Source organism: Pleurodeles waltl, chromosome 2_2, assembly GCF_031143425.1.
Source record: "Pleurodeles waltl isolate 20211129_DDA chromosome 2_2, aPleWal1.hap1.20221129, whole genome shotgun sequence".
Classification (NCBI taxonomy): domain Eukaryota; kingdom Metazoa; phylum Chordata; class Amphibia; order Caudata; family Salamandridae; genus Pleurodeles; species Pleurodeles waltl.
This window is the reverse complement of record NC_090439.1, coordinates 361,295,765-361,317,604: the sequence shown is the minus strand read 5'-3', so window position 1 is coordinate 361,317,604 and position 21,840 is coordinate 361,295,765.

The window sequence follows — 21,840 nt, the reverse complement described above, 5'->3', positions numbered from 1 at the left end:
CAATGGAAGAGCGACATGTCATCGTGACCTACCGGTTTGACCGTGCCACAATCCAGGAACTATGGCCCATATTTATACTTTTTGACGCAAACCTGCGCCAACGCAGTTTTGCGTCAAAAAAATTAGCGCCGGCTAACGCCATTCTGAAGCGCCATGCGGGCGCCGTATTTATTGAATGACGTTAGCCGGTGTTAGCCGCCGGCGCCGTCTGGTGTGCGTTAAAAAAACGACGTACACCAGGCAGCGCCGGCGTAGGGGGATATGGAGCTTGGGCGTCAAGAAATGGGGCAAGTCAGGTTGAGGCAATTTTTTCGCCTCAACCCGATTTGCGCCATTTTTTTTCACTCCCAACCCCCATAGAAATGACTCCTGTCTTAGCAAAGACAGGAGTCATGCCCCCTTGTCCAATGGCCATGCCCAGGGGACTTCTGTCCCCTGGGCATGGTCATTGGGCATAGTGGCATGTAGGGGGTCACAAATCAGGCCCCCCCATGCCACAATTTTTTTTTTTTTAAAACACCTGAACTTACCTTAATGTCCCTGGGATGGGTTCCTCCAGCCTTGGGTGTCCTCCTGGGGTGGGCATGGGTGACAGGGGCTGTCCCTGGGGGCATGGGGGGGCACCTCTGGGCTCCTTCAGAGCCCACAGGTCCCTTAATGCCTGCCTTTTGCAGGCGCTAAAAAACGGCGCAAAAGCGGCCGTACGTCATTTTTTTTGACCCGCCCACTCCCGGGCGTGATTTTTGCCCGGGAGTATAAATCCCACGCACATGCCTCGGAGTCGATTTTTTAGACGGGAACGCCTACCTTGCATATAATTAACGCAAAGTAGGTGTCCACGCTAAAAAATGACGCTAACTCCATGGACTTTGGCGCTAGACGTGTCTAACGCCAAAGTATAAATATGGAGTTAGTTTTGCGTCGAAATTGCGTCAAAAAAAACGACGCAATTTCGGCGCAAACGGAGTATAAATATGCCCCTATGTACCCAGTTGTAGCCAGACCTGATGTCACCAATCCGCCATCTGACTGGAATCCCCCCTCTAGTGCAGGTGCTGTCAGTACTCCATTTCCTTGCAAGTGGGTCATTTCAGACAACATGGCCATGGCATCAGGGATGTCACAGCCTATGTTTTCCAACGTGTTGTCCAGAGTGTTGTCTGCCCTGCTGAAACACGTAAGGAGATACATCATTTTCCCTGAGGTGGCGGATTTGCCTACAGTTAAAGGTGACTTCAATGCCCTTGGACATATCCCCAACGTCATAGGTGCCATTGATGGGACCCATGTAGCTCTGGTCCCCCCGCAGGAATGAACAGGTGTACAGGAACAGGAAGAATTATCATTCGATGAATGTCCAGATGGTCTGTTTGGCAGACCAGTACATCTCCCAGGTTAATGCTATGTTCCCTGGCTCAGTGCATGACGCCTACATCCTGCGGAATAGCAGCATCCCTGATATGATGGGTGAACTCCAGAGGCACCGTGTATGGCTATTGGGGGACTCTGGTTACCCCAACCTGTCCTGGCTACTGACCCCAGTGAGGAATCCCAGGACCAGGGCAGAGGAACGGTACAATGAGGCCCATGGGCGGACTAGGAGGGTGATCGAACGCACCTTCGGACTCCTGAAGGCCAGGTTCAGGTGCCTCCATATGACAGGTGGGTCCCTATTCTACTCACCGAAGAAGGTGTGCGACATCATCATCACCTGCTCCATGCTCCATAACTTGGCATTGCGACGCCAGGTGCCTTTTCTGCAGGAGGATGATCCAGATGACGGTGTTGTTGCAGCGGGTGAGCCTGTGGACAGTGATGAGGATGAAGCTGATGAAGAAGAAAACGACAACAGGGAGTCAGTCATACAGCAATATTTTCAGTGAGACACAGGTGAGTACAATTTCATGTATCACATAATATTAACTTTCACACGTCTACCTCTATCCTCTACCTACATTTCACTCCCTATTTGTTAACTGAGTTGTCCCCTTCCATTTCAGTTACACTATTGTGGTAACCTACGTGTCAACAGCTTGCACCCTTGAAAGGCTTGTGATGTGTGACATTGGTATGATGGCCTTCCAATGGGCAACCATTTTTAACACTGTAATTGACAATACAAAGTTCACAATCATTGACTGACTCCAATATTATTGAGATTTCAAGGGAGTTTATTGAAGTGCATAAAAATTTAGGGGGGTTGTGAAATGGGGATAGGTCATGGTGGAAGAATGTCCATGGCAGAGTCCAGTCTATTAGTCTCACAGGTACATTGCACATCTGGTCATTGAAAGTGGAGCTGGGGCTGTTCCAATGTGGACAGGGTAACAAAGTGGGACAGTGGGGGGAGAATCAGGGTAGTCTTATTTCCTGGCGGGGGTCTTGCCATCTTGCTCTGTCCTGTTCCTGGATCTCAGGGACTGCTTTCATGGTGGTTCTCCATCTGCAGGGGGTGGGGTGCTGGTGTGCTGGTCCTGTGGCGGGGTGTCCTGTCCACTAGCGCCGGCAGAGGTGGTGGGCAGTTCGTCATCCTGGCTAGTGTCAGGGGCCCCTTGGAGTGCCACGGTGTCCCTCAAGGTCTTTTGAATGTCTGTCAGCACCCCTGCGATGGTGCCCAGGGCGGAGTCTATGGTCCTGAGCTCCTCCCTGAACCCCAAATATTGTTCCTCCTGCAGACGCAGGGTCTCCTGCAACTTGTCCAGGACCAAGGCCATCGTCTCCTGGGAGTGGTGGTATGCTCCCATGATGGAGGAGAGGGCCTCGTTGAGAGTTAGTTCCCTTGGCCTGTCCGCCCCCTGTCGCACAGCAGCCCTCCCAGTTCCCCTGTGTTCCTGTGCCTCTGTCCCCTGGACCGTGTGCCCACTACCACTGCCCCCAGGTCCCTGTTGTTGTTGGGGTGGTGGGTTAGCCTGGGTGCCCTGTAGTGGTGGACACACCGCTGATTGACCTGTCCTGGGTAGGGAGGTATGGGCCCGCTGGGCGGGTGCTGTGCTGGTGTTACCAGAGGGTGGAATTTCGGTGTTGGGCTGTGGCTGGGCAAGTGGAACCGACTGTCCTGAGACCCACGATGGTCCGGGCTGGTCATCAGGATCCAGTAGGTCAGAGCTGCTGTCGTCACTGTGGGCCTCTTCTGGGGGTGGAGTGGTGTTGTCTGGACCCGATGGTGTGGTGACGTTCCTTCGGGTTCCTGCGGGGGTATAAGTACATGATTTTTGCATGTGTGTGTTTCATGGTGTGCAATGTTTGGGTGTGCGTGTACCCCAGTGCAAGCATTCCTGTGTGGGAGCTTGTGTGCTGATGGTTGGGGGGTGTTGTGGGTCTGTGCAGTGGGCATGCTTTAGTGATGGGTATCCATGCTTAGTTAGGTCATGCAGGTTTTGGGGTTGGGATGGGTGGTTGGTGTCATGGGTAGATAGGTGAGGATTTGGAGTGATAGGGGAGGGTGTGAGGGTGGGGGTGTGTGATAGCATGCAGGTAGGGTGGGGGATTTGATAGTTGAAATTTGACTTACCCGTGTCCGTCCCTCGAACGACTCCTGCGAGGCCCTCAGGATGCAAGATATACAAGACTTGCTCCTCCCATGTTGTTAGTTGTGGGGGAGGAGGTGGGGGTCCGCCGCCAGTCCGCTGTACCGCGATGTTGTGCCTGGATACCGTGGAATGCACCTTCACCCATAGGTCGTTCTACCTCTTCCTGATGTCCTCCCTATTTCTTGGGTGCTGTCCCACAGCGTTGACCCTGTCGACTATTTTTTGCCATAGCTCCATCTTCCTGGCTATGGATGTGTACTGTACCTGTGATCCAAATAACTGTGGCTCTACCCGTATGATTTCCTCCACCATGACCCTGAGCTCCTCCTCGGAGAAGCGGGGGTGTCTTTGGCGTGACATGGGGTGGTGTGTGTGATGTGTGAGGTGGTGTATGTGTTGATGAGTGTGGTGAGTGTAGTGGTGTGTGGTGTTTTGTGCGTGGATGTTGTGTGGGTGATGGTGTAGTGTGCCTCTGTGTGATGGTATTCTCTATTCTGTGCTGTCTCTCTGTGGCCCTCATCTCTAATTTTTGGTTGTAGGGGTTTGTGTGTGATATGGGTGTGGGTTTTATATTTTATTGGGTGTGTGTGAGTGTTGTTTGTATGTGTATCAGGTGTGTGTATTTTGAATTGTCCAATGTAGCAGTGTTTTGGAGATGTGTGTGTATTTTGAGCGCGGCGGTGTGTACCGCCAATGGAATACCGCGGTTGAAAGACCGCTGCGTGGGATCGTGGGTCGTAATAGCATGGGCATGTTTCTGTTGGCGTGGAGGTGGAGGATGTGTTTCCGCCAGTTTCTCGCTGACCTTTGGAGTGGCGGTATTGTGTGGGTGTCTGAATTTCGGCGGATTCCGTGCTGTGGGTCATAATAGCTGTGGCGGTCTCCCGCCGCCGCCGCCGCCGCGGTGTATTAGCGGTCTTCTGCACGGCGGTAAGCGGCTTTTACCGCCAATGTTGTAATGACTACCTTAGACTTCACTATTTACTGAGCAGACCATACCCCTAGTATTCTTTAAGATGTTTGATTTTTATGAGGCTCCTGGGAGCCCTTCGGAATGTTTAGTTAAAAGGGTGCTGTTTGTAGTGTCGCCCCTATGGAACAGGGCGTGCAATGACATGCTGGTGATATGGTACTCCTAATGCAACTGCATCCTAAGCACAGAGGTAACAGAGAGTGTGGAAATAGATTCCATTCCGCATGGTGTGTTATGTTATGCTACACAGGGTATGTTGTGTTAAGATTATTTTCTGTTATTTCACGCTTCGCAAGTCTATGTTATGTGAAAGTGTTGCGCTGTATGCTATGTTATTACATTATATTATGCAATGGAATTTTTGGGCATTCATATAAATTAAAGCCTGCTATTAATTTGGCTATATATGTGCCTAACTTCGCTAAAAAGTAATGAAAATGTGTAAATGTCAAAGTACTTACGCCATCTACAAATGCTTCCCCGCCTCTGTCAGCAATCTTGCATTCCTCGAGCACTTCCTCGAGCACGTATTCATGCACAAGCAAATGACAAAGGAATACAAAACAAGTTCTGATGGCAGCTAAATTGGAGTTTTCACGTACATCAAGGTGTGTGACTCTGGGAGGGGCAGCTGAAATCAAAACGGCATTTGACAGTGAGTTGGTTCTGTCTGATTATCATTTTGTAGAATGTGTGGTTATTGGTTTTGACATTTGTAAAGCATAAAGGTTGCAGCAGCAGGGGTCGCATGGTGTGCACTTTGCACTTCTGTATCCACTTTCAGAACTGCCTTCTTGAAGATCTATCTGTCCCTGCTGGCACCTGAAAGAGGAAATGCAATTTTCAGCTTTGTATGTAAATCTGTGAAGAAAGGAAGGGACACAGACTTCGAGGTGTCACAGGCAGAGTTATGCCCATATTTATACTTTTTAACGCAAAACTGCACCGGCGCAGTTTTGCGTCAAAAAATTTACCGCCGGCTAACGCCATTTTGTTGCACCGTGCGGGCGTCATATTTATACTTTGAGGCACAGCGGCGCAATCAACAGGTGGGAGTCATTATTTTTTACGCACACCGCGGCGTCAAGTCGTAAAGGAAAACGACGTTAATGCGGCAGAAATGACTGTGGGTCGATTTACGACACCGCAACCCGGATATGCGCCGTTTTTTGACGCAACAGCATCAAAAAACCCCGCGAACACTGCAAGTGCACCAGAGGAGAGCCAAAATGGATCCCAGATGCCACTACAGACCCCAGGAAGATGACAGCAGACCATGAACCAGCCAGGACGATCCATACAAGAGCCAGGACACTTATAGAAAGAAAAGACAGTGTTGCTTCAGTGCAGAGGAGCAGGAAATTCTGGTTAAAGAGGTGACCGAACACCAGCACCAACTGTTTATCACCTCAAAGTTGCCAATCAGTAGAAGAGAGGCCATATGGCAACAAATTGTTGACAAGATTAACAGTGTGGCTGAAGTACGCAGAACAGTCACCGAGTGTAAGAAACGCTGGCATGACTGCAAACGCAGGACCAAGAAAAAGATGGCCAGGAACAGGAAGGCAGCACTGCAGACTGGAGATGGAGTCCAGCACCACAGGAGGCCCTGGACCACATGGAGGAGATGGTCGCAGCCGTCATCCCTGAGGAGATCGTCACAGGGATTCAAGGACAGCGCAGACTACCACGAGACAACGCACATGCAGGGTAAGTCGCATGGGGAATTATAATGCAATAATGTTGACTGTAAGCAGGGGAGGAAATACCTACTACACATTGCATGTAAGTCATCACATACATGGAATGGCATGGGTAAATGGGCACCGCAGGGGAGCATGGCCTGCACAAACAGAAGCTGGGGCACACCATTACACTACACCAACAACAGTCCCATGGGGCATGCTGTCATGCCAACGATGGAGCAAAGGGAAGGCCACGACAGGAGGGAAGGTCACTACGTCAAACTTACATCCTGGCACTCGTCAGCCAACATATCTCCTACATTAACTAGGGCCCTATTAGCAATCCTCTAGCCAAACCGACAACTGCAATGCAACTGCAACAACAGTTGCCAGTACCACCTCTGATCTGTGTGCAGCTCAAGTAGCCAATGGCAGTAACCTCCCTATGGAACATACATACCTAAATTAGGGGGTGAGGATGGCATCAGCAACAATCTCCTGAAACAAGACAAAGGCCCCAGTACACTCATATGTCAATGCCCATAGGTGTCACTGACATCAGCCAATGTAAACAACAATAGGAGCGACACAGCACTAAGGACACACCCATGCTGCATATGTCAGGGTCCATCCCGTGCCTGGCTAACAAGGCAACATCACAAATGTCATACTGCTCAGCCAACAGCATTGAGTAGGGGACACATGGAACTGGTCACTGAAATACACCTGCACAGTCAGAGAACAAAATAAGACACTGATAAGACTATCAGGACAATCCAATGTAACACACATTACCCAACATCAGCAGGACCCTCAACAAAGTCAACATCCATATCACAACATAACATTGGCATCCATAGGATATGCTACATGCCAAGTAAAATTAAGTCGATGTGAACGATCAGGGATTGGGGCAGGTCCTGAAAGTTAAGTGTGGTGCCAGGGCCATCACAACACCTACAGCCACTGAAAGGTCTCACCATGAGAATGGATATACACGGAGGGTTTAGTAGGACAAGAAGGTGGCAATTCTCTAGTTGGCATAAATCTACTCCTAGAGGCGATGAGGCTGACAAGTCGGATAACTCAATAACATACATGTGATACACAGGTGTGCCATAGGCCTGAAACAATGCCCATCTGAAGGATTGCAGATATTAACACAAAACAAGATCACAAAGTGAATTCATCAAAAGGCAGGCACGTCACGTCAAAAATGTCACAACACAGACACACTAATTGTACCCTGTTTCATTTCAGAGGAAGATGGATCTCCTGCTGATATGCCTGTCCCAGATTTCCCTGATGACATGGATGAGGAGCCCATAAACATTCCCCAGGAGACTATCCAAAAGGTCCTTGAAACCCTCCAGACCCCACCTTCAGTCACAAGGAGGAGCACAGAACAAGCAGCCATCGCAGAGGTCCCACCCACCACCCCAATTGCAAGACCTGCCAGCTCTAATCCAGCTGAGGACTCAGACGACACAGACACCAGCTTTGAGCGAACTGTAGTTGGAGTACAGCGGGAGCTGGCCAAGGAGGTGCGGTTGGGGATGCAAACTATGGCAGCCAGCCTCGAGGGGGTGCGTTCGTGCATGATGTCATCTGCAGATCAGGCAGCAGCTATGCAAGCCCTAACATCCATACTGCAAGGACTACAAGAAACTGTCAAGGAATTCACCACTGCAGTAAGGGAGTTGCCACAACACCTCGCACCCCAAACATTCCACTGCATGCACGAATGCAATCATGACTCCCTCAGGGCCGACCTGGCTGCCTACCATCGTGATGTGGCTGCTATTCTCAAAAACCAGCAGACCCTCCTTGCTGCAGTACTGCCCTTAAGACCTTCACAAGGAGCAGCGACCGGGATGTCTGACTCCACGTCTTCTAACACTGAGGTGTGTGTTGCCCTTTCACAACCAACAACAAGGACGAAGCAGGCAACACACACATCAGAAGAAGAAGACATGGAACAGATCACATTCACATGGAAGAGTACCCAGAAGCACTAGTTCCTGCACCATGGCCTACTTTGACCAAGGTCCAACGTTTTGTCAAATGCCAGTCTTACAACAACTATACTTATGCTGAATATTGACACAAATGATCTATGTCAGTTATGAAGACAAGAAGACAAGAGTGTTAACAAGACCTCATCTTTGAAGGTGTCCCTGAACATCACACTGCAGTCCGACCTAACACTGTCCCCACAATACCAAGTCTGGAAGCACGCTTTGTGACATAGAAAACATACTCATTGACAAAAATCCTTTGTGATCCATGTCAACTCCAATTGGTGGTTCGAACAAATGGTGGATTCTTACCAAGGTAGCACTGGGGTAGCTGCCATTTTACACCTCAGTTTGTATTTGTTTGTAGCATAGGACACAAATGTCATAGAACAACAATAATCTACACTGATGCCAAGGCCATGATCAAGTAGCAGTTAGCACATAATGTAAAGGGTTATCTATATATTTATTCAAAACTAATCACACCAGAGGCAACTAAGGGAAAAGTCATACCTACCCTAATCTAACCTGACTACTCATTACCCACAACTGTCCCTAACTAACCTAAGCTAAACTTACTCTTCACATATAACAAATCGTTCTAAATATTAACCCCCCACCCACCATTATGAGACAGGACACATGGAGGACAACACATACTAACATACACACATACTATACTATCCTAAACAATCATATATTTTTTGTTATTTTTTTAATTTTTATATATTTATTTTTTTATTTATTTTTTCAAACACACAGGAACCCCAACATTGCCCCCCACCCACCCACCCACACACTGAATGAGGAAAAGTAGAAAGAATCAGGACCCCCACCCACCTCCCTAACACTAACTAAACTAACAACCTATACTAACCTAACACTAATACCACAAGCCCACTAATCATGATAACAAGGAAAGAGAAGGGAGGGGAGGGAATTATGTCCATAGAAAAAAGTTATTCCTAGAGGTTGGCCCTCCGGAGGGTCCGCCTGATCGATTTGACCCACTTCTTGATGTAGCTGACATCCTGGCTAAGATTGTTCACCTTCCTTAGAACTCTGTCCATCTTACCTTCCAAAGCCAGGAATGCCGCAGGGTCGATTGTTGGTGCTTGTGCCGTTTGTGTCCCGGCCGAGGAGCTCTGTGGCTGTGTGGAGCCTAGCCCACTGGACTGTCCTGCAGCTGTCACACTGCTGGGGCCTGGGTGTGCTGCAGATGTAGGGACAACTGTCCCAGCTGTGGCTGGGGCCACCTGGGGACAACCAGTGGTTGTGGTTGTGGTGGCTGTAGTGGGCAACCTTGGGCCACCCTGTGGTGAAGCCCACCATGCTCCGGAGGCCCGATCAGACTGGTAGGCACGGGCCATCCTTCGGAACCCCGACTGCACCTGCAGGATGTGTCTGTACCTCATGGCCCGCCTCTCAAATTCATGCTTCTGGGCAGGTGTCATGTTTGCAGCTGTGAAGACAAAGTATTTACCATAGGAACTGCATTGTGTGGAATAGCACAAGTGGTCAATCTGACAGTACATTTACTGTACTTGTAACAGCTCATATCACCATACAGATCATTGAAAGTCTCTGAAGTAAATGGAAACCCTGCCTACAAAGGTCATCTCACACATAGCACATACAAAATCTACATGATGGGTAACAACTGGCAATAACTTGTCATCAAAGTACTGACAGTTGCAGCTAACAATCATGCTGCACCTCCTCCGCCTATTGCCTGGACTACATATGTCAGTATATGTGATGATAATCACAAACCTCAAGGTCTGCGATTTGTAATGGGATTTGCTAGTACAGTACTCATGTGCCACACCTCAGGGTGTACACTAGGTTCAAAACAATTTTTAAATAGTCACAAGCATGTGTAACATACTGGTTACTTCAGTCCTAGGTACACTATTCACAAACCCATGCCTGTGTTTGAGGAGGGGGGGAAGAACAACAAACAATTCCAAAATACATGCACACCCAGGAGTGTATAGAAAGCTCAACATGTTTTTGGCTCTACACACACACCACCAGTAAGGGCTATCAACAAATTTGAGTCAGCTAAACCTTGTCCTATCCAAGGCCCACATATGTCAGAATGTACAGACCTAGGTCAACATCACAGACTTCCAGTGAGGCATAATTTTCAACAGACACAGAGGAGCAAGAACACCCATGATCATGAATAGCATGCACACCTAGGCCTTGCACTCTAGTTCCACACACTTGTAGTACAACTTGTGGAAGTACATGCTCCCAGAAGGTCCAACCTACAGTGTACTCAGTACATCGGTTAATAGAGAAGCAGCAGTCTTCAGAAAAGCCATTTGCAGAAGCTATCTGGGAGAATGTCAGTCTGACATGCAGACTCAGTCCGAGACGAGTCCCAGTGCAACTCTTCTTGTAACTAGTGTCTTCCACATGACTCACCCCAGTTCTCATAGCGGGCCCTACAGGAATGGCCTATAAAGCCAATATCAGACAAATGGATAAGCATTGGTCAACTCAAAATATTCTAAGAACTGAAATCCCACTAATGGAACAAGACTAAGGATTGGGCAGCGCATCACACCTTGCAATGTGTTAAACACACTGGAGTCCATCACACATCACCAGCAAACACAAAACAGAACACACATGTCAACACTCACTATAGGTGTCGGGGTCCTCAAAACGAGCCACCTCTCCCACTGTGTACGGTGCAGATCCACCTGTAAAGCATGGAAGGAAGAATATGCTCAGAATCAGTGCAGTGACAACCAATTTCAAATAAAAATAAAAATTTTATTTCATTACCAAGCTGACATGGGTAATGAAACACTTTCAGACATGCTCATACTGCATGGAATATTTAATGGACAACATTTACATAGGATGGGTCTCCTGCTACAGTTACACACACTTCTACACACATGCAATGGCCCTGACTGTCATGTGGAGGCAAACATGCACCTCCATTAGTGAGCAGCAAGAATATTGGTGTGTATTCGTCTATTCATGTGCATCCAAGAGAGACATCCATAGACTGATTACTTGAGGACTGCATGACCTGTCAAACAGCCTATGTGGTCATGACACATTTGTGACAGATAGGTACATGGTACAGAGGGGCAGGGACATTGGCAATACCTCATGTTGTAAAAGTTTCATAAATTGATGTGTCCCAACAATGTTGATTGGCACCAAACATAGATGTTTGTACCCTAGTCCATACCTTTGGACTGCCATCCCTAATCGGATTTTGGCACAAGAAACAAAAAATACCTGTCTAAGATGTCAGCTGAGGGCACCTGACTCCTTTCCAAATATGGTTCATGTTCAGATCTGGCATGTATCATTAAAATATGAAGGAGCACATTAATCCCTAACATGCATAGCACTTCTGTGAACACTTTCCTTACACACTCACCAGACACACATGAGACATATGTCTGGGCCACATTGATATCATCAAATGACGTGAAGGCAGCACTCATTTTCTGCATCATGTAGGGTTCCCAATGTCAGTCTAGCTATAGCATCAATATATGTAGGTATGATGTTAGTACATCCATACTTCACCGGCAATTGTTACCTGTAGAGTCCTGATTGCCTCATTAATGTTTCGCTTGTCTGCCACAAAGGCGGCACTAAATTACATTCAGCAACAAGCAACCTGTAAGTGTGCAAAACATGAGCTGCCTGACTGCTAGCATTTGTCATCCTTCACATAGTGTATCAATTACCCTGTATGTTTCCTCAGCATTACACACAGTCAGCTACTTATCTGGCAGATTGTGTACCAATCATCTCATGTCACTACACAGCTTTTAATTGTGCACATTTACATGATCTGTATTCACCAACATGGCCACCAATCATGATTCCCAGGTGGTCCAGCAGATCTTGCTCCCTGGAGATCAGGTCAGCCCAGCGGTGCTTCAGTTGATGCTCATTGCATTGGCTCCCATACAGACGCACCAAGTGATGGCGCACCTTCCCCCACCGGACTTTTCGGGCCTCAGTGTGATACCCCTGTATCACCCTACCCCTGGCCTCCAGCATCAGTGGGAGGAAATGGCACACCAGCCATATGAACCCCCCCAATTCCTCCTCACCCATCCTGGAAAGACGTGGCCTACCAGACATTTAGGCACAGAAAAGGGGAAAGTGTAGTGGTAAAAAAAAGAAGAAAGGGGAAAATGGGGAAAGTTGGAGTAATGAAATACAAAGTAAACTTAACAAATAGAAGAGCCCAACTATCCCCTATATAACAGTACCCACAACAGACTCCCACAGACAATAAATACAACACTGGACTGGACAAATGTAGACAACACAGACTCAGAAGGTATTCTACAACAATATATTAATGACAAAACAACAAGTAAGATGGCACTCTGGACACAAAAGCACAAAATCACAGGAGAACATTCTGCACACAGCCACACAGTCTAGAATAATCACAGACTGCAAAGTGAAAATGAAAGTACACCCACTGTACAGAATCTGTAAACAGGATATCCTATTACATCACATCCTGCATAACATGGTCACCGTTTTTTTCCATTATGCTTCATATTTTCACACATACAGCTTGTGCGTCATATTTTTTGACCCACAGGAGTGCAAATAATGCTGAATCAAAATATTTTTAATAATTGGTAAATATTATTTGTTTGAGGCATAATTTACACTTCCAGAGGTGACAATTAAGCCGCATACAAATATTATTTACCAATTATAAAAAATATTTTGACTCAGCATTATTTGCACTCCTGTGCGTCCAAAAATATGACGCACAAGCTGTATGCGTGAAAATATGACGCATAATGACAAATATGTATTGTATATGTCCAAATGAGTCATGAAATTTTCCTTTACCTAATGGTGCTAAATGATAAATACTGGGGTTAGCGAAAGCAAATGTGCCTTACAGGATGTATGTAAGGTATTCACAGTGCAATAGTAATGATTGGCCAAAATGGAGATTACTCATAATTGCGCACACATGTAGGTAAATGCTGTTTGTGACTTTCCAAATATGAAAGAGCTAACAGGATGTCTTTATTAGCTAATTTGTGAGCACATGTACCAAGCTGTTCCAAATTGCAAAATGGTCATTTAGGTAATGCAATTGACTCCTAAACATCTTTTGGGGGTAACCATGTGCTAATTACGAGTTAATGTAGCTAAAATATGTTTCACTATAGACATGTAGCGCACACATGCCCCTTAAGCATGTGTGTGCTTCACGTGTCCGTAAAAAGTGTTTAATTGGGGTGCAGCAGAGAGGGACTTAGGCCCCCAGCCCCCTGGGATTTGCTGTTCCTGACTTGCGAATAAATCAACGGTTTTCCCAATTTCAGTAATGCTAAACCATTGGCAGCAGGCCCATAGATGCAAATTGAGTATGATTCTCTTTTTGCAAATCTGTAATACCATTAGCCCATTTGAAGTTTGCCCTGTTACTTCTTTAGAGAATTGTGACATACCATTTAGCATTGATTTATTAGGAAATTCTCAAAGTTCCTTATGTCATAATTGCAAATAGGTTTTTGATGTATGTGGCCCATTATGCATTACCTGGTTTAGTGGAATGTTTCAATCTTCATGTTACAATTGGGACACTACTGTGATAAGCTGTTTGCAACCACTTTGTTGATTGGATGGTACATGTACATGTGTGTGGTCCAATGTTGATCCTGTATCAAGTGTTAAGGTGTATGTTGTCACTGTTACGTCCAGGTCTCATCATGAGTTAGTGGCTGCTAATTGTGTATCTAATGAGTATCCTTTGGAGATAAATGTGAGTAAAGTCATTGAGGACATGGTAACCTACACGTGGATGGTCCCACCCTGTCACTGAAGACGTGCAATGAGACTTTAAACTGGGCAACCTTGGTGTGCTGAGTGAGAGAATGTCTCAGGTGTCAGGATCCGGCATGTGTCATTGCAACATTTGTACTCAAGTTGGACTCTGTGGATGGAAATGCATCTGGGAACATCATAGCCTCTGTGCAGAATAATATGGCTGGTATTCACCACACACGAGCCATCTCTATTATTTGGACAATGTTACTCAGTGTGTGAACTGTCAGGGTCCTCAAATGTGTCGACTTTTCATGGACATTATCTGAGGTTGCTGGTTCTGCTGGAGGCCACGTACACCATCAAAGGCTATGGGCCAGGTACACTGTCACACTTTGTAGTTTAGGCATTAATGAGGCCCAGACAACGGATGGGCCATGATTTAGCTATTCAAGGGCACTGTAACAAATATGATACCAATAAAAGTCAGATGATGCAACACATTGTATTTGAGTATACATTGATGAGGTAAATGACAAATTAGCGTCTGAGGAAAGAGAGGTTTTGAACAGCAAGTGTGGTCCATATGTGGCCACCGGGTATCTTTTGGGTGACCCACAGACAGGTGCCAGTCAGGCTGACAGGATGCAGGGTCAATCAGGATCCAGCTCTTTCAGAATTGACATGATCAGTGGTCTGACTAAGACTGGTCAGAGGGAGCAGTAGACAGTTGACATGTCAAACTTTGTATGTCCTGTGTTGTTCTGAAGGTGACACATGAACCCAGATACAGTGTTACTCGGCAACATTAGTAGCAATGCTTAACGGTGTAATTGTCAAAATAACTACATCTATGCTGTAGGAGGCATCAGCAGGGACAGTGCATGTAAATTTGGGTGGTGTGCATGGAGGTGATCACTGGTGTGGCCTCCATCAGTGTCTCACAAGTCCTGTCGGATGAGAATTGCTTTCAAATGGCCTACAGTACCTTTCACACGGGAAGCAAACTACAGGTGATACAAGGCCTTAAAAACTCCAAGCCAGTGTATTTTTTGAGCTGACTTACATGCAGTCAGATAGTACAATGACAATGGTATACCATAGGAAAGGGTGTGGCACACTGGATGACTCTTGTTAGTGTGTGTGTGTAGATGAGGGAATATCAGGGTACACATATTTGTATTCCAGGGACCTCTTCAGACAGGTGGGGTGTGACCAGGCGCTTGGGTGTGTCATGTTTTTAGAAAAGGGCTGACATGTAGATGGGATGTGATGTGCTGGATGCTTATCATATGTGTGGCACTTGTGCTGTGTATGTTCTGCTTATGTGTAACTCTAGTGACAGATAGTCTTTGCAAAGATTGCATGTAGTTGGAATTACTGCTGCCAAGGGTCTGGTCATACATTCCTGTTCCTGATGCAAAAGCATGTCAACTGCCTGATGTATGAGGCCTGTTTTTCCCTAGTTGAGTGATGGTGTTTTAGTTGTGTGCCATATGCCGCGATGAACCATATTTCCAACATATATGTGTGTAATAGGTGTGGTCCTCAGCTATTGACCTTCAAAGGTGAACTGTACAGGATGTCAGTCATTTACATTGTGTGTGTATGTGACCGTTGTATGACAGGCATCACATTTGTAGTGGTATTTTCTGTGTCCTGATTGTTATATCATCAATGCTCCATGAGGCGACACTCTTCTTCTGATATTTAGAGCTAAAGGTGTGCAGAAATGATTATCCAAACCATGATGTGGTGTTTCTTATCAGTGTTTATTTACAATAGTTCATTAAGTGGTGATGGTGATAATATTTTTAAAAAAATTGTTCACAATGTGTTGGCGCCTAAGCTCTCCAGCAGTCGTGTTTGGTTGTTCCCCCTCATGTTGCAGGGCAGCATCCTCCTCTTCCTCGTCTTCAGGCATGTATGGGTCTGGTTGCAGGAGGGGAATGTTCCTTTTGATGCAAATGTTGTGCAGGATGGAACATGTTAGTATGATCTTACAGACCATCTCAGGGGACTATAGGAGGCTACCACCAGTGATGTCGAGGCAGCGGAACCTTGACTTGAGGATGCCAAAGGTCCACTCGACAATGCTGCGTGTCCTCTTATGGGCGTCGTTGTATGCACGCTCTGCAGCTGTACTCGGGTTGCCAAATGGTGTCATTATCCATGGCTGGATGCCATACCCCTGATCAGCTGCAAGAGAAAAAGAATGGGATCATGTTGATGTAGCTGGCACTATTGAATAGACCTTTAATGGCAGTAGTTGTCTTGTGTTGTCTGTGACTCTTTTGTGTACTGATGTGACATCCTATACTTGTAGGCTATACCATCTGCAGTGTGTTGTTTCCTTGGCTGAGCAAGTGTTTGTCTGCTAACCGTTTCTCATCAGTATGTTTTGGGATTTTCAGTTCAGTGTGCCCTCCCTAGCATTGTGACTTGTGATACAGGTGTCCGTGTGTCTTCACTTGGGGTGAGATGATAGTTCCATGTACAGTTAAAATAGAAAGTGTTGTTCACACGTTCATATGTAAGTACCCCGGACATCCCATACCTTTAGTCTTCTGCAATGTATTCATGTAAAGGTCATTGGGACACTTACAATTTGCAAGGTGACATTTCGGCAACCACACTCATTAATGTCTTCACATTAGGCTGTACAGTAATTTCCAATGTGTGACAGGTTCAATGGTGGCTTAAGAAACATGGCTAGTGATGTCAGGACCTCAGTGTGTTCCTGTTGACATGTTGCTGTTGTGGTGTATGTGTTGTGTGTCCTAGAGGGTTGCTGTGCAGTGTGTATATATGAAGGTTATTGTACTTACCAACAAGAAGTCCATTGCCATACCATGCATCCTGGAAGTGTTGGTTGATGGTGCAGTGACGGAAGATGTATGAGTCATGTACACTCCCAGGATATTTAGCCACGATGTTGGTAAACATTCCTTGGTGATCGACAATGGCCTGGACGTTGATGGAATGCGTGTGCTTGCTGTTGCGGTAGAGGTGTTCAGTTGCAGCAGGTGGCACAAGGCGTACATGTGTGCAGTTGATTGCACCAAGGACGTGTGGGAAGCCACTGATTGTGTAGAACCCCTGTTTAGTTTCCTGCTGCTTCTGCAGTGTGTTAGGGAAGCAGATGTGGCGGAGTGTCAGTCCAATGATAGCATCCAGTACTTTGGGCAGAAATGCGGAGAATGATGGTTGTGATATTCCGCCAACCAGGGCACCATTTGCTTGAAAAGAGCCCCTTGCCAGCATGTGAAGTACGGCAAGCAGCTTTGTTTCTGTTGGTATGGTGTGGGGTGTCACCAAAGTGGGGGCCAACTGCTGTTCGATATTTTGCAGCAGCTGCTGAATGGCCTGCCAGTTCAACCGGTACCTCTGTATGATATTGTGTTCCCTGAGGCCCTGAAGGGTTGTTCTTGGGCGGAATATCCTCTCATGCCTTCTGCGCTGCCTTTGGGTCCCTGCTGGTGTTGTTGTAGCTGCTGTTGTTGCTGCTGGGCTCTGCGTCTGCGTCTGCGTGCACGCTGGGTTAGAATCACCTCCACGGCTCCTTGTTGCTGCTCTGCTGCTCTGCTGTTTGTTCTGTGTGTTCAGATTAAATACAGGTGTGTTTGCCCCATTTTAACGCCTGCCATGACCCAGGCGTTATTTTTTGACGCAAATCGGTCTGTGCGTAATTTTCTGGCTCTGCCTCCCGGCCGTGCGTCATTTTTGCCCGAAAGCATAAATACGACGCACAGCCGTTTAAGCCATTTTTTGGACGGGAACACCTACCTTGCATATAATTAACGCAGGGGGGGTTGCTGCATCCAAAAAATGACGCACACGGCTGAATTCTGTCGTCCACGGGCTTGGGCGTCAAAGTTTAAAAAGCTTAATGCTTTCAATTGCGCCATACTTGGGCCCATATTTATACTTTTTGACGCAAAACTGCGCCAACGCAGTTTTGCGTCAAAAAAATTAGCGCCAGCTAACGCCATTCTGAAGCGCCATGCGGGCGCCGTATTTATTGAATGACGTTAGCCGGCGTTAGCCGCCGGCGCCGTCTGGTGTGCGTTAAAAAAAACGACGTACACCAGGCAGCGCTGGCGTAGGGGGATATGGAGCTTGGGCGTCAAGAAATGGGGCAAGTCAGGTTGAGGCAATTTTTTCGCCTCAACCCGATTTGCGCCATTTTTTTTCACTCCCAACCCCCATAGAAATGACTCCTGTCTTAGCAAAGACAGGAGTCATGCCCCCTTGCCCAATGGCCATGCCCAGGGGACTTCTGTCCCCTGGGCATGGTCATTGGGCATAGTGGCATGTAGGGGGACACAAATCAGGCCCCCCTATGCCACCATTTTTTTTTTAAAAAACCACTTACCTGAACTTACCTTAATGTCCCTGGGATGGGTCCCTCCAGCCTTGGGTGTCCTACTGGGGTGGGCATGGGTGACAGGGGGTGTCCCTGGGGTATGGGGGGGGGCACCTGTGGGCTCCTTCAGAGCCCACAGGTCCCTTAACGCCTGCCTTTTGCAGGCGCTAAAAAACGGCGCAAAAGCGGCCGTACGTCATTTTTTTTGACCCGCCCACTCCCGGGCGTGATTTTTGCCCGGGAGTATAAATCCCACGCACATGCCTCGGAATCGATTTTTTAGACGGGAACGCCTACCTTGCATATAATTAACGCAAAGTAGGTGTCCACGCTAAAAAATGACGCTAACTCCATGGACTTTGGCGCTAGACGCGTCTAACGCCAAAGTATAAATATGGAGTTAGTTTTGCATCGAAATTGCGTCAAAATAAACGACGCAATTTTGGCGCAAACGGAGTATAAATATGCCCCGGGGTGTCATATATTTCCATCAACATCTTATTATGAAAATTATCAGTTTTTTAAGTCAGCACATGGGTATATGGGACGTGGCACGATTGTGATAGAAACCACGTGGTTAGGTAAATGAGAATGCACACACATTATTAATATACTGCTGCACACTGAAAATAGTTCTCTTCCTGAAGGTGAGTGAGTGAGCAAGTTTGCAGATTTCTGCTTAATTGTAAATGGTGTAATGTACAGCCGAGCTGAGGGTAATTCACTTCTTTAGAACAGAGAGTCCTTTCTGCTGGCAGTTGTGGGTGGTGGGCACCTGCACTCATCTTTGGGCAACAGCATTGTTTTCATCAGACTTTTATCTAGAGCAAGAGCAAAGAGAGAAAAAAGACTAAGGCCCGTATTTATACTTTTTGACGCTAAACTGCGCTAACGCAGTTTAGCGTCAAAAATTTTTGCGCCGGCTAACGCCATTCTGAAGCGCCATGCGGGCGCCGTATTTATTGAATGGCGTTAGCCGGCGCAAGCAGACCAGCGCTGCCTGGTGTGCGTGGAAAAAAACCACATACACCAGGCAGCGCCGGCGTAGGGAAAAATGGCGTTAGGGCGTCTTAAAAATGGTGCAAGTCTGGTTGACGCAAAAAAATCGCCTCCACCCGATTTGCGCCATTTTTAACGACGCCCAGACGCCATTTACATGACTCCTGTCTTAGTAAAGACAGGAGTCATGCCCCCTTGCCCAATGGCCATGCCCAGGGGACTTATGTCCCCTGGGCATGGTCATTGGGCATTGAGGCATGTAGGGGGCACAAATCAGGCCCCCCTATGCCAAAAAAAAAATATTAAAAAAAATATATATATACTTACCTGAACTTACCTGAATGTCCCTGGGATGGGTCCCTCCATCCTTGGGTGTCCTCCTGGGGTGGGCAAGGATGGCAGGGGGGGTCCCTGGGGGCATGGGAGTGCAGCTGTGGGCTCATTTTGAGCCCACAGGTCCCTTAACGCCTGCCCTGACCCAGGCGTTAAAAAGAGGCGCAAATGCGGGTTTTTTTGGCCCGCCCACTCCCGGGCGTGATTTTTGCCCGGGAGTATAAATACGACGCGTTTGCATCGCAGTCATTTTTTTAGACGGGAACGCCTACCTTGCATCTCATTAACGCAAGGAAGGCGTTTACGCAAAAAAATGACTCTCTTTACTCATAGTTTGGCGCTAGACGCGTCTAACGCCAAAGTATAAATATGGCGTTAGTTTTGCGCCGAATTTGCGTCGAAAAAAACAACGCAAATTTGGCGCAAACGGAGTATAAATATGACCCTTAATATAAAGATAAGAACATAGTGACTATGAGAGAAAGCAGAAACGGGAAGAAACATTCAAGAGAAATGTAAAGAATGAAGAATTGTAGGGTTGCGGTATTATAGTTAGAGGCAGGATCATTACACAAGAGCCTGCAGCCACTAATGTGTTTTTTTTTCCTGTTAGGCCTTTAGGTTACAATAGCATCCTGAAAGTTCCTCTAAGGGCCTCGCTTCCCTCTAAGGCTGTTTAACTGCCAAGCATCCCTCACTACACCTACTCCTAACATTCTATCCATAATCTCATTCACACCGCTCCACATCTAACCAGTGGCATAACGAAACGTGAGGGACCCCTGCAAAGTACATGGAGGGACCCCCTGCGGACTCAATAAGGAGCTCTCAGGCCAAGATATTGTGCTGGTGTGGCCCCTTATAGCTTGGGGCCATCCCAGCACCATGGGGTCTGCGAGGGCCTTTGGTTTGCCACTGTATTCAGCATTCTACAGTATGTACACTCAAAATCAGCATTACTGAGATATCATTCACAATGTACGCAATTTTCTTACTGTTGGAAGGTGGGTCATTAGTTGTGTGGCCTGCACAAGTAACGAGTCCGCACACGACCGCCACTGGGAACCAAACACCCCATTGTAGCGCTTGACTCTCATAGGGTAGCGTTGCAGAGCAGTCCAAGGCTTACTCAAGGGAGGTGGTGTGGGCTAGTAATCCCCATTCACAAGCACGCAAGCATGACTCTTAATAAATGAATGTCCAGTCTGTGCTTTTTCTTTTGATAAAGTAAAAGTACATTTATTAATTACACACACTACTCAATACTATGCAACAATCTACAAATATATACAAAGTGATAAAATCACTCTGGACCAACAGTATGTAATCTCTCAGGTCTCCTTAAGGGAGAATATAATCCAACAATACACATGGCAAAACAATCCCAATGCCCCCCCCTTACGACATTTGAACATTTTGACAGTATTCAACACTACAGTGCAATGATGACACCTATAGTTGTGATTAAATACTTTCATCAAATTAGCATAGTGAGAAAACATAAGAAACCAAATTCTAGCATTATAACCATCAGGATTACTTTTAGATTACTCCTACTTAACCATGAATTAACAGTAGAATACATATGGCTATACCCACCTACACCTATGGTAGGCACCCTTGCACAACCAGTAACAAAAGTTCACTGAAGCTTGTGCTTCAAACATCCATACAACCCTTGAGGGGTTATCTCTCATGTGTCCCACCCTACCTAGGGTGGGGACACCAACAGATGTGGGGGGAGGCTGCGCTGCTACTGCAGCTCCCGCTGCCTCCTAGTTCTCAGTTGGTGGTGGCCCCCATCTCCCTGGGACCACCACAGGCGTTTTGAGGGCTCAACAAGTAGCCCCTGCCCCGCAAAGCATGCTGGGGTGGCTGCATAATTGATGAGCGGCTCTCCCGCTGCGCTGGGGAGAGCCGCTGTGCCTTTTCCTTTCTGCCTTTGTTTTTGGGGGTGCCGGTCCCACCCGGACACCCCCGCACCAAAAAGAAGATCCCTCTTTGGAGGGCGGTTCAGGGAGCCCACCCCTGGCCGCCCCGCCGGCTCCCCGCACGGCCAGCAACTCCGGGTGCTGCCGCGGGAACCGGCCAGCTGACTGGGAGTCTGCCCGCTCCAGCGGGCAGACTCAGGGATGCTTGCGGC